The 14,537-nt window shown below is 39.1% G+C and overlaps 1 long non-coding RNA gene across 1 annotated transcript; it reads left to right on the forward strand.

The window, feature by feature from the left end:
* Window positions 1-7,312: 7,312 nt before the first annotated feature.
* LOC115569163 (uncharacterized) lies at window positions 7,313-8,383 on the forward strand. Its single transcript, XR_003981508.1, has 2 exons — window positions 7,313-7,638; window positions 7,719-8,383. It is a non-coding gene; the product is annotated as an uncharacterized LOC115569163 (long non-coding RNA).
* Window positions 8,384-14,537: the final 6,154 nt, after the last annotated feature.

Here is a 14,537-nt window from a genome sequence, read left to right on the forward strand (position 1 = left end):
ACTTGGCAGAACTGTTCACCTGCTCCACCTGAGGTATTCCGCATTGTAGTAAATCATCTTGAAACTATATTGTTCACAATGACAATGCTAATATGCAGTGGCATGCACAGACTTTTTGAAGGGCAGGGGCGAAAAGAAAAAAAGGGCACATACAGCGCATTTTTGCCACTGAAGAGTGCACTAAGTTCTGTGTGTTGCCGAGGGCACTTTAGACATGTTCATGTGTTATACAAATGGCACATTATATAGCCTTAAAACAGACAAACTAGACAGACTACTCAAGCTAATTTGTAGTTAGGATCAGCATCCACGAGAACTGTGTAGATTCAACATTGGACTGTGAAGAACACACAGAGACATGGATGTATGAAGAAAATAAAACCCTAGGGGGTCATTTTCAATTAAGTAGATGCCATTTCCTGTATTCTAGTGCATTTTAACACCATATTAGCACCAGATAATCCAAACTGGTTCTGTGAGATATAGTTCTGGCTCAATATAGATCAAAAAGGGGCCCAACATAAAAGTCATTGCAACAGTAATGTTTCAAAGTATTTCCTGGTCTTAATAGTCTTCTGGAGTTTAGTGTGTTTTCTTCACCCAATAGGGCTCTGTGATAAAAACACAGGGAACAATACACATTTAAAATATTTATTTGACACCTCAAAAGAAACAAACTATGATGAAGCATGGGCATACAGTGGTTTGCAAAAGTATTCACCCCCTTGAACTTTTCCACATTTTGTCATGTTACAACCACAAATGTAAATGCATTTTAATGGGGTTTTATGTGACAGACCAACACAAGGTGGTGCATAATTGTGAAGTGGAAGGAAAATGATACATGGTTTTTAAACATTTTAAAAAATATAAAACAGAAAAGTGTGGTGTGCAAAAGTATTCACCCCCCTGAGTCAATACTTTGTAGAACCACCTTTCCCTGCAATGACAGCTGCACGTCTGTTGGGGTAAGTCTCTACCAGCGATGCACATATAGAGACTGAAATATTTGCCCATTCCTTCTTGCAAAATAGCTCAAGTGTAGTCTGATTGGATGGAGAGAGTCTGTGAACAGCAATTTTCAAGTCTTGCCAAAGATTCTCACTTGGATTTAGGTCTGGACTTTGACTGGGCCATTCTAACATATGAATATTCTTTGATCTAAACCATTCCATTGTAGCCCTGGCTGTATGTTTAGGCTTGTTGTTCTGCTGGAAGGTGAAACTCCGCCCCAGTCTCAAGTCTTTTGCAGACTCTAACAGGTTTTCTTCCAAGATTGTCCTGTATTTGGCTCCATCCATCTTCCCATCCCATGGATTCATTAGTGCTCTGTGAGATGTTCAAAGCTTGGGATATTTTTTCATATCCTAACCATGCTTTACACTTCTCCACAACTTTATCCCTGACCTGTCTGGTGTGTTCCTTGGGCTTCATGATGCTGTTTGTTCAACAATGTTCTCTAACAAACCTCTGAGGCCTTCACAGATCAGCTGTATTTACACTGAGATTAGATTACACACAGGTGGACTCCATGTACTAATTAGGTGACTTCTGAAGGCAATTGGTTGCACTGGATTTTATTTAAGTGTATCAGAGTAAAGTGGGGTGAATACTTTTGCACACAACACTTTTCAGTTTTTTATCTTTAAAAAAGGTTTGAAAACCTTGTATCATTTTCCTTCCACTTCACATTTATGCACCACTTTGTGTTGGTCTATCACATGAAATCCCATTAAAATACAATTACATTTGTGGTTGTAACGTGACAAAATGTGGAAAAGTTCAAGGGGGGTGAATACTTTTGCAAGCCACTGTATATGTTTCCAACTGAGCTGTGCACTTAAAAAGGCATTTTTAAAAATTAAAATAGAATAAAAAATCCCAAATGCTTAGCCTGGTGGGGGGTCAACCTTAAACCTGGCGGAAACCCTGATATGCAATGCTAACCCCACTTTTAATTTTACTGGCTAGCTTTAAAAAGCTATTCCCGCAAGACTTAGCTAGGCTAGGTCCTCAGCCTAGGCTTTAACATGTGATAGACATCTCTACCTAATAATAGCACTTCCAGGCTACATACACTAGTATTTAGTAATGCAAAATTGGTAACTTAATAGACAGCTTGCTATATTAGCTACCTACCTCACACAGCAGTAGGATGCCGGGTTGCACCTCAGTCAGTATAAAGTCCCCACTGACATGTGACCATTTGAGAGAGAGTGTGTCTAAAATTGAATACTTAAATGGATGGAATGGACTTATTTTAACAACGGGAATGTGTTCTTAAAACTTAAGTTACCATCTATCTAGCTGCTATCAATTTATTCCATCATTTACTAAATACAATGAATCTAACTGACCTAGCCTGAATTGTAAATTGAAAATAAAATCTAGAAAGTTTATTAGCCCATCAGCCATTTGCAAAAAAGAAATAAATTAATGAATTAAAAAAAAAAGAAAATATGGGCTCATGGCCTCCCAAGAGGGCACTTTAGCACACATTTTTGCCTCCCAAGAGGGCATATTAGCACGCGTTTTTGCCACCCCTGAAATCAAACCAATAATTTACTCTATAGTCTACAGTACTGAAGGTCTACAGTCAGTGAAGTTTTATGAACATGTAAAAATAGCCCAAATTGGGGCCAAGTCATTCCAGTTTAAACAAAAACTAGAGAAGCCTTGATCTTTTCTGGGTAACGAAAATGTATGTAATTTTAAAACTACATCAGCAACCTACCTGTTCTTTTACAAATCTTTTTAACATTACCAGAGAAATAATAATAGAGAGGCAAACCTGGCTGATGTTGATCTTACATTAGGCTATCTCCTCTTTATATCATGTTAGCTAACAAATACATGTCAATGAGCCCCCCCCCCCCCCCCCCCCCAGTAGAAGTGTTAAAACAAATTAAATCGCTCTATAATTCAAACTTTTTTTTCTGTAATCTTTCTGTAAAGCCTATATGCTAGTAACATGAACCAAAGGAAGCTAATAACATCCCATGAGCCGGAGCCTGAATGGTGTTTTGAGGATGTGAATGTGATATAGTATATCCAGTGTTGGGGAGTTGAGAACTACATGCAGGCTAGTTAAACTACTAGCTTAAATACATGTTGCAGTTGTTTAAAAACTGACGAGACAACAGGCCCCTTTTTTATTTTTATTGTATTTATGTATGAACTGTGAGGAAAGAAATTGCACTATATATTGCTTAAAGTCAACATGCTATGTGAATTTGTCAATGTAGGCATACTAAACATATACTTTATACATGATAATAAGACACCATCCTACATAATATATTTAATGTGAAGTAGGCCTATCTTATCAGAAGCATTTTCTGTAAGTTACAAACACTGCACTATACAGTATACAGTATGTGCTATGCATAGTATTGTGAATGTATAAATATGTTCTGTAGGGGGCTAATCCTGAAAGCCCCTGTCCATCTAAGCATTTCGAGAGCCTAGTGATCAAGGCGCTTTATAATATATTGTGATTGTTCTTTATACAAGTAGCCAACATACTTTGATATTTTTTAAAAATAAATAAGTAGAAATTCTCAAGTGTAATTCCTGGGCTTCACCAGAATCATCTGAAGCCACATTATATGGAAATTCAACTGACTGCAATAGAGGTTTCATTTGTTCAGTGCACTTTTTATCAGTGAAAAGTACAGTATACTGTATAAGTTACTTAATTCAGATTGGATCCTCCTATTTAAGATGAGGCCCAACGGTGAACTCTACCACACAGACTAATCTACTATTTACATCAGCCTTCCACATGGTCAGGGTATATAGTCTCACTTTTGCAGGCCCCATAGCAACTTTTAACCATTTTCTTAACTTGTTCTACTTTTAAGCAAAGGCAGCCTTAGCATATGTAAGTTTAATAGAAAACTGGCCGAGGTTCATCTGGGCACATAGCCTTGCTCAACTGTGGAGCAAAGGCCACACATTTCAATCCTGGGCCTGAGTTATAGGCTTTAGGCAAAAAAAATAAAATAACTGTGGCATGCGGATTAACCCTCGGGTAAGGGGTTCTCTCTCCATGGTGCGATCAATTTATGTGGTTCCAATTAAACTTTAAAAAGAGGCAAGCAAAAGGGTCTACAGAAGCATGCCTGCTCACTTTAAGGGTTAGCAGTTAAGTTTGAAGCCCATTATATTATATGTAAGATTCTGATATAAATGAAGTCCCTATATGATTTTTAGCTGTGAAGTCATTTTCCAGTTTGTGAAACTAAGCAAGCATTTTGTTATTGTCACCATATTTTTGAAAAGTACTGAGTAAATATATTACTAATTTTAAACTCTTTCTAACAATAACATTATATTTTTTACCCAGAGGTTGATTTGTCTCCAACTGAATGTTTGTCATCACTGTGAATATAGGATTTATGTATAATCCAAGTTAAAGGAATGTAATCAGCACTCCACTCTACCTTGCCTCTGATTATGATCAGTACAGTTTATAGGTTTCCTAAATAGTTTCAAAAAACGTCTTCATTTTAGGAGTTCAGTGGATGTTAATGCTATCCCATGGCGTTTCAGTGAGGCTGGCTAAGTGCCTAATTATTTCAAAGTTTTTTTGCTGTCCCAATAATAGAAAGCAGTAGTTATAGAATATGTGTCAGAATATGTGAGCCCTGGGGAAGGTGGACATATTTTCAGAAAATTCAGTTGTATCACAGAATTTCTTAATTGTTTTCTTTTTTTCTGAAGTGATTTCCAAAGGGTGTAATATCCACTGGAGATGGGGGTAAATACACTTTCATAGTTTCAGGATGATTTTCTTATTTCTGTCTATTTGTTCTTACTGCCCAGCTGTCATAGTCCACAAGAGGGAGGATCTGAGTTTATAAAAATCTGAGTCACCCTCAGTCATTAACATGCTCTCAAAGCTAAAAGCAGCAGGTGGAACTGAATGGGCAATACATGCTCTTCTGTCCTGGGGTTTTCCTTATTCGTGGAGGTTGTTACCGATAACTCAGGAGGACTAGGAATACAACAATACACCGAATTTTGCAATATTGCGATTAAAAAAAATGCAGTGAAACCGTCTCGGGACTGTTACGATAGCTGCAAAGATATCAGGTTAATATTTTGCTCACAAAGTTGATGGATCTACCAAGGGCAGTCAGTACTATCGCTGAATCGGGCAGGACAATCATAAAAAGTCATCCTGATCAGTAACAGGTGGGATGAGAGGGGAGAGATATGTCCTTAATGAGGAAAATATTAATAACATTACCTGCAGCGATGCTATAGCAGCAGCAACCATATTTGTATCTGAATAATAACATGAGCATTTGCGCATGCAGAACAGCTGATAAACTTCATTGATTGTTTAAAACTCCTGACTCACCAACTAATCAACGTTAGTATTTCATGTTAATAAATGTTCTGTGCTCTTGTACATGTAGAAAGGTCACACACAGTCCAGATTCATACGGTAAAATAGTTTGAAGTAAAGCAGATGTCCTAATAAACTGAGATTCTTTCTAAAAATATTTATTTCAGAAGCTAAAATTCTGAGCTTTTAATTGTGTTGATTCATTTGTTACTTTACATGACTGTGTTCATGGAAATACTTAAAATAACTAAAAGCAGCCTCTCAAATCATAAAACAAGAGTCTATGAACAGTGTGACCAGTTTTTAGTTGGTCAATGGTGCTGTTGCTCTCTTCCGCCTCAAGATAGCAATCCTCCATCAGTGTTACTGACCACATATCATTTTATGATCAACACGCCCAGGGTCGCATAGGTAGGAGCAAGCACATTTTTTATTTAAATGAGGTGGTCACTTGGCGTGAAAATGACAACTGTTTTAGTCTGAAACTAGCAATGACTTGCCTTATGCCGAGTATAAGATAGGGCCCTCTGACTTATTTTCACCAACACACCAACCTCCTCTGCTGCTCCTGTCGGGGTAACTGTGAACTGAGCTGTTCTTTGCTGCAGGAGAGTCTCTAGGCTCTTTAGGTTGAGCAAACACGGCCCAGGGCTGCCCTGCTGCTGCTCCACCGCCAAGCCTGTCTGCTTCACCTAACAAGCCCAGAGACACTGCAGCTCTGAGTCGGTGTGTTGTTTACTGGCTCAAAATCAGCTCTGTGGCTGGCTGTTTTTTTCACAGAACAAAGAACAATGTGTCATCTGATTTTACTTTTCCGGACACCAAACATTTAACATTTATGTTCAACATAAACAATTTTGGACCTAATACCGAACCCTGAAGGACCCCAACAGTTATGTCTAAGCATGTTGATATGTAATCACCCATTTGCACAAACTGTTGCCTGTTACCCATATAGCGTTTTTACCTAATCCAAACCAACCCCTGTTATGCCATATCTTTCCAATTCTTTGAGTAATATTACATGGTTTATGGTATCAAATGTTTTTTTTTTATATATATGAAAACTTATTGTATATACTTTGTATAGTCAATACAACCAGCCATTTGTTCTGGTAACTCCATAAATGCCACTGATGTAGATAAGTTACCGATGAAGGTTAGTAGGTTTGCAGCACTGTGAATTACTTTCCTGACAAACATCACATTGATTCTGTTCCAGTCAGTAGATGTATTATTCTTACATGTCTATACTATGTCTATGATTCATTTTGTTTCTACAGTATTGAGATAAATTGTGTGTAGTTTTCAGTAGTCTCCCCCTCTTTCAGATGCTTGTCCCTGATTTTTTCAGCCAACTTTGGTTCAACATTTACAAAAAAATCATTAAACCCACCAACCACATCATTGATATTATTTAAGTACTTAGTATAATCAACAATGTTCAAGATTAACTTTTGAAATGCTCCAAATAATATTGTTTAATACATTTCATATGCCCTTCATTTTGTTTTTATTTTCCTCATACTATTAGTGAGTTTATTTTTGGATTTCTTAGATTTTTGTTCAGCCTCTTTGGTTCTATATTTTATAAATTGTCTGCATGAAGTAGTCTTTTTTAGGGTTGGGGTTAGGGTTAATTGTTGTTCATATCATATTGCTTTATTGGACAGTTTTTGTCATATGTTGATTCAAATATTTTCTAGCAACGATTCATATGCTATGTCAATATCTTTTTCTTCAGAAAGGCCAGGGTTTTCTTTTTTTTTTTTTTTTTTTCCTAGTTTTGAGCTTGCAATTCCACTCTAGATGCATTTATGGAATCTTCTGTTCTCAGTCTCCTGTATTTGATATTGTGTTCCTCTTTCTCTTTTCCACAGTCACAGTCATGAACCACAAAGACAGGCAAATGATCACTGATACAATGAGTCCACTCATTAAACTGCTTTCCATAAAATTAGTAAAAATATTCATAATATATTGAGTGGCACAGCTCATACTGTATATTGTGTCCGTAAATTCATCTGTCTTTTTGTGTTTTAACTAATCAGTGTTTCAGTGGGCTATGACCTTGGATCACAGGGGAAGTCACTGCAGGCAACGGAGCTCAGGTCAATGGGGCTAAACAGCCTCCCAGTGAACACAGCTGGACATCAGACTGGAGCCAGCGGATGCCAGTTTGAAGACAGGATGGATTACTGAGGTGATTTACAGCACCTCAGTTATGTACAGTAATGTTACAGCTCTGACCAGGACTATGACTACAGGATTGTCACACCGCGGTGAGGGTCGTCTTGTCTTGGGTTTTCTGTCTTGTAAATTTCATGTTTTATTTTGAAAAATAACTCTCCTCTCGTTTCAGGTCACTTGCCCTTCCTTCTGTGTCACCGGTCTGACGTCTCCCCTAATCCCTGATTGTTCTCACCTGTGCTCCCTCCCATGATGTGTATATAATCTGTGTCTTCCCCTGTCTTGTTGCCAGAGTATTTCGTCCTGCATGTACCTCAAGGCCTTGCCACAGCCATTGTTTCCTAGACCAAGCGTGTGTTTGTATTCTCGATTCCTTTGTTTTTTCCTCAGAAGAGTGATTCCTTATTTTGTAACTTTTTCCAGCTCAGAGTGAAGCTAGGTTTTGTTTGCTGTTGATTTTCCTCCCTTGGAGTGTTTTCTGTTATTTTGTATTTTGGTTGTTTGATTCCCTCCTCTGGAGCGCTTTCTGTTCTTTGTTATTAGATATATCAGTGTAGAGTAATCTTTTGTAGCCCCTATATCCTCCCTTTTGGAGCGTTCTTTGTTGCTTAAATTTCATAGTTAGTCCTCGTCAGAGTAGATCAGTTTTCGCCCTTTTATTTTTCCCTCCATTTGGAGCGCCTTCTGTTTTGTTTTTTTGTGTTCTCCTCGCCTTGTCCCCCTTCCCCTTTACCCTTTTCATGTTTCTGCTTTATGTAGAGTTTCATAGCCATTGGTTTGTCACTCATCTCTCAGGAGAAACTCAGGTGTTCAGAATAAAATCTTGGTTTAACTGTTCTCGCCCTGCTTCTGAGTCCTCCTTCCAGCCTAGGCCTGACAAGGATGATGTCTTAGAATAAATTCTATTAAATATTCTATCTAGTATTGACATTCGAAGTAGTAGCAATGTTGAAGGAATAAAGCAGGTACTGTAGAGCAGGTCCTTCTTTGATCCATGTTGTGGGTTGATGGATCCCACATAATGCCTCCTGACCTGTTGTCAAGGTGTCATTGAGAAAGACACCAGACCACAGTTGCTCTTGATGGATTGGCTAGCTCCTCGCATGGTGCATCCATGTGTGAGACTGACAGGCAAATTGTAAAGTGCTTTGGGTAAAATTGCTGTATGACTGCAGTCCATTTAAAGATGCCACATCAGGGGACCATTCAGTTGCAGCTCCTCTGTGGTGGCTTGACATTGTCTCCAACATATCTAACAGCATATACTGTAAATCCATTCATAAATTACCATTTCCAGTCAATTCCAAGTCAATTTCTTCTGTACTACTGTTTCTCGGTGTTTTACAGTTCCTTGTTACATTACTGGATGTTGAGGCCTAACGTAGTGTTTGAGGGGCTCATTTGCTTGATTGTCTCAGACACATTCCCAATCAGTCAGGTTAGTTGACAACCTGTGGCTTTTGTGGTCAGAAAAAAATACCAAAATTTAAATGCCAGAAAGCAGTTACCATCACCAATACCACAGGCTTCATTTGACTCTTCATACACCTGTAAGTGTGGCACAGATGCTGCTGCCATGGTTTCCCTATGGATTTACCACTCCCTGTGGGTATAGAACATTTCCCACCAGTGAGTATGCCTGGCAGCAACAATCACAGTGATTTGGATAATCACAGCAAGTCTTGATTCAACATGTTCCAAATTACAGCTCCAATTCAATGATTTAGCAGGTCTCTATAAGATTGTACATCTATCTGTTGGGTCACCCCTTTAACCCCGAAGTAAGATATAAAATATCTGACGTATCCATTACACAGTGAAATTCATGTTGGTCAATATAAAGTTATACATATCCATGGTGCCTAGAGGAAGAAACCTAATGACTCTGGCAATCCCTTGACCCTCACTCTAGTTCCACCAACATTCAATTATGAAATATCTCAACATCAACTGGCTGGACTGGCGCAGAACAATAATAAGAATCTTTATTTATGTCACATATAATGCCCAACATACTGAAGCTGGTTCTATGCATTTAATCCCGAGGGAGCATTACATGGGTACTGCCTAAGTGGGTATCGAACCCAGAACGAACCCAATTATTGGATGGACTGACAAGAAATTATAATAACTTTGGTGATCCCCTGACTTTTTATGTATTGCCATCATCACATCAAAATATGAATTTGTGGATAAACACCTGCAAATGTTAGCATGCTAAAATGCTGTATGGCATTGGGAAATACAGTCAGCATTCTACCTGAATCTACCTTAAAGTCAGCATATCATTATTGCCATTTTCAGCATTTACATGGTGTGCCTAGGTATAGTGTATGGAATCCATTCCCACGATTAACAAAACCATTCACACAGTTTATAAGTCTGTTCCCACGCAGTGTTTGTTCTTACCATGTATCCCAGAGGGGCTCCTCACATTCCTGTTAAAGCTTGCATGAGCTTTTATATAAGAACAATCTGGCACTGTCTCCTATACAGTGGATGTAATGGTCCCACACTGGGCTACATCGACTGTTCTGTTTCTAAAAAGCCATGTTTACTTCAGGTTAATCTCATTTAAGGTGAATTCATTCTCAGGAAGATAAAGGTTTTTTTTACCCAATGGCATTTGTGCTGCCTAAATAAGATAAATAGGTTGGCAGTAGGATGGTAAGCCTGGTTTAAGAAGAATTGTCCCTAATTATCATTTACTTTGGTTGTGCCTTGTCTATCTCTCTCATATTCTCCAGTCCCCATCTCTCTTAATGTCTTCATCCATCCGTATTACCTATGTATATCTCTGTCTCCGACCTTTCCTTCCTTCTGCTGTCCTTGTTATGACATTTAATCCTCCCATTATGCCTCCTTCCTCTCTGACCTCTCTCCGTCCATGTCAATAATCATCTCATCCCCACACCCTGACACTCTGATTCCCCTGTCCTCCCTTTCTCTCTGTCAATCCACTGTCCTCCTGACACATCCTAGATAATCTCAATATATTCAGGTTGAGAAAAAACAAATTAAGGCAAGGAGTCAAAACACCCATGAAAAACTGCCATGTGTGGTCATGAATATCCAATAAACAATAATCAAAAACAACCACATCAGATGACAGTTCTCTTGAAGGAGACATTTTATACTCATTTTGGGGTTTATAATTTAATTTTGGGTCACTACTAGAATAGGTCTGCAGTCTTGAATGCTAAAAAAAACAGTTTTGTTTTAGAAGCAGCAGCACTGTACTCAACATCTGTCTGAGACTGTCTCTAAAATCCCAGTCTGTTCTGATTGGTTAGCTCACACCCACCTGAAACAGCACCACTTACTGTGTCTCTGGTCAGCTCTGTTTTAAGCCTCCAGCCATTTAAGCCACCTCTTTACAAAAAACATTACCAACGCACATGTTAGAGAGGGAAAATGATCTGTATTAGACAGGACCTAATTGTCCAGCAGGCTGCTAAACGTAAAGCTTTGTAGGGTTCTGTGTATGGTACTGGCAAGCTAACCTCGGTGTACCAAACAAAGTTACACACAGTTACCAAGTAAATAAATCCCTGCAGTTTGACCACGTTTGCCTATTTTGCTTCAAATACTAACAAAGCAAAGGGTTTTGAGTTGGAAAAGTGGCCAGGATAACTACTTCCGCTAGTGTTACTTTGAAAGGTTCAGTGCTCACATCCCTTAGTGCTCACCCTATTTAATTTTGGGGGGGCTGTGGAGACTGTTTTTCCTGCTGACTTAATGCCATATTTTCATGGCTGCTCAGTGGCACCATGCTTTTTGTCCTGAGTGACTGGATGACTTTATATGGCTGACTGATTTGTCGGCAGAGCCAGGATAGCATCAGTATAGATTCTAGTAGGCAGCCTGGGACAGACCATACATGATAATGTAGTCTTCTGCTACCCTGCAAGGAAATCACCCACACACACATGCTCACACACCCAGTTGGATAAAAATGCATTATAAGATAAATTGTAAAACAGTCCAGTCTGATCTTTTGAGCAGGTTCCTGTGATCCATTTATGCGTATGGCTTAACTCTTTAAAGACACAATAGGTGAATCTTTTTTTCTCAGATCCTTAGGTGGTGAATAATTTTGATGATTTTGAATGATTTGTTTTGTTATTTTTATTTTTGTTTTTATTTTTATTTTTTTGTGGAATCAACCGGCCAAAATACAGAGTGCACCACTCTGCCAAAATTGTCAAATGGGTTAAATTATGTCATCATGATTTTACTGTAATCATCAGGATTCAAGCACTCTGCTACCACCTAGCCTAGCATCTGCAGTTATCAAGTAATCAAGTAACTAACTCCAGCCACATGAGGCAGGGCATTGGCCTGCTACAGGGGGAACCCAGGGCCCACAGCACAAGCGTAAGGTCTGACAATCACTCTGATGATTTCATCCCGGCACCTAACGGCAGTCAGGGTACTGTTGGGTATGACATGGAGGTTTGTGCGACCCTCAAAGCATATGCCTCCCTTAACCATCACTGACCCAGCACCAAGCCAGTCATGCTGGATGATGTTACAGGCAGCATAACATTCACCACGGCATCTCCAGACTCTTTCACGTCTGTCACATGTGCTCAGTGTGAACCGGCTCTCATCTGTGAAGAGAACAAGGTGCCAATGGCGGATCTGCCAATTCTGATGTTCTTTTGTGAATGCCAATCGAGCTGCATAGTGCTGGGCTGTGAGCACAGGTCCCACTAGAGGATGTCGGGCCCTCATGCCGCCCTCATGGAGTCTCATTCTGACAGTTTGGTCAGAAACATGCACACCAGTAGCCTGCTGGAGGTCATTTAGCAGTGCTCTAGCTAGCAGTGCCCCTCCTGTTCCTCCTCGCCCAAAGGAGCAATTACCGATCCTACTGAGGACTGAGGCCCTTCTATGGGCACTGTCCAGCTTTCCATATGAAACAGCAGGTCAATCCTCATGCCCTGTAGGAAAGTGTCAGAGGAGTTCCCGCGATAATCACATGATCACTCACGACCGCAGTTATAGGTCTGTGTTATTAAAAACAACAACACAAAGTATTCCCAACAGAGGGATTAGCAGAAGAGCTTGTGTTTGTCTCTTTTTGGAAATTTGTGTGCTGATGTCAACACCGAGTGTTTTATTTTGAAAGGTAACCGGATGCTGTTTGTTATTTTAGCGCTTGACTTCCTGTCTGCTCGGTGCTAAATTCAGCTGAATTGCTGCGTCGTGCTCCGGCATCTGCCAGATATAGGAGTCCTGCATATCTGTTCCGGAGGGCTCCGGACTGCCGGAGCTGGGACGGAGCGGATACGCAGGGCAGCGGACCTGGTGGGGATTGACACATTGACTGAAGTGAAACGTATTTGCTCCGCTGGCGTGGCGGAGACACAACGCAGTGGAGACATATCCAGTGGAAATTGGGGGTTAGTCACTACACAACATCGATAACTGATGTTGGATGGAAAAAATATCTATGAAAATGCAGAAAAATTTAACAAGAATTTGGCATTGAGACTCAATCAATCCAAACAACTCTATGTCAACAGTGAGTTATGCACTCTTCTTTTACACATTCTTTAAATTTGCACCTACCTTTATTCCAAATTATACACATCTAAGTCCAAGAAGGCTCTGAAATGTTGTCGTTTTTAACCTCTGAATTTACCCACCTTTACCTTTTCAACCATAACACACCCCCAAACAATTTCAAATGGTACTACTGGTCTTTTCAACTAGGATCACTGATAATTTGTCTCAACTCTTCCTCATGTGTGCCATGGTACCATATCAGACCTCAAGATCTGCTGTTTTGTGGTGTGAAGATTAAGACAACACAAATACATATTGGATCTATTCTATCAAATTCTCTGTCTATATGGTAGCAAGCAGATGAATACTTGCATTTCACATGTCAGTTTCACAACTTCTCCCCTATTTGGAATAATGCCTGTCTTTTGAATGACTCCAGACCTTTCAGTTTCCCCCAATTGCCTAACCAGGTTGTGTGTGTTCTTAAGATTTAAGAATGGCCTCTGCTCTTTCAAGTTTCTCAAGCATGCTCAACCTTGTGTTTCTTAAAACATATAGAGGACCCTGGGATGCACCCATACGTTTTGATCCACTTATACAGCTGTTTTTATTGGCTATAATTGGACTGGCCTATAATATGGAATATGTTTGTACATAGTTTACACAACAGCTCAGATTCAGGTTGAAGCTTACTAAACATGATCAATGTGACAAGTGTTCCTGCTCTAAAAGAGGCCTGATTATGCATATGTTTTGGGTTTGTACAACTGTGAAAGATCTTTGGGAACATGTCAATGAAACACTGACACATCCACTGGATAAACATCGCACACTCTGCCCATTTACCTGGCTTATACATTGTAACTAAAATGTTATGTTAACATATGCAATGAAAAAAATCTTACCCCCTACTTGTTTTGAGTAAAGTTTGGGCTGTATGTTCTTGTATCTTTTTTTTCTTTCATTCTCCATCTCTCATTGTTCTTTTTCTAATACGCCAGCAGAATGCAATTTCAATCATACCATTGTTATATTACTGTAGTTGTTGTGAACATTTAAAATAACATAACTTTACTAGCTAAGCTTTACTGATTATGTTTAGGTCTTCATATTTTCAATTACTATTGCAACAGCACATTCTTGACCCTCAACATTTTTACGAACCCCCCCCCCCCAAAAAAAAAAAAAACAACAACATATTTCCTACATATTTGGTTTGTTCTTTCTTTTGTTTGCAACATTGACTGCAACCTAATTTAACTTGATTTATCTTATAATTATTGTTACATTTTTATTATGTTATGTTTATGTGCCACCAAATTGTTCTTGTGGAAACTCGGCTGAGTTAAGCTATTTTATAAACAGAAATTCAAGTGAGCCTATATAACCAGTGACTGACTGATCATTCTTTTTTACCCCTATACATGATTTTGTCAATTGGTTTCACATGGCCTTTATGTTAGTTTGTTTTTTATTA

The sequence above is a fragment of the Sparus aurata genome, chromosome 18 (genome assembly GCF_900880675.1).
Source record: "Sparus aurata chromosome 18, fSpaAur1.1, whole genome shotgun sequence".
Taxonomy (NCBI): Eukaryota; Metazoa; Chordata; class Actinopteri; order Spariformes; family Sparidae; genus Sparus; species Sparus aurata.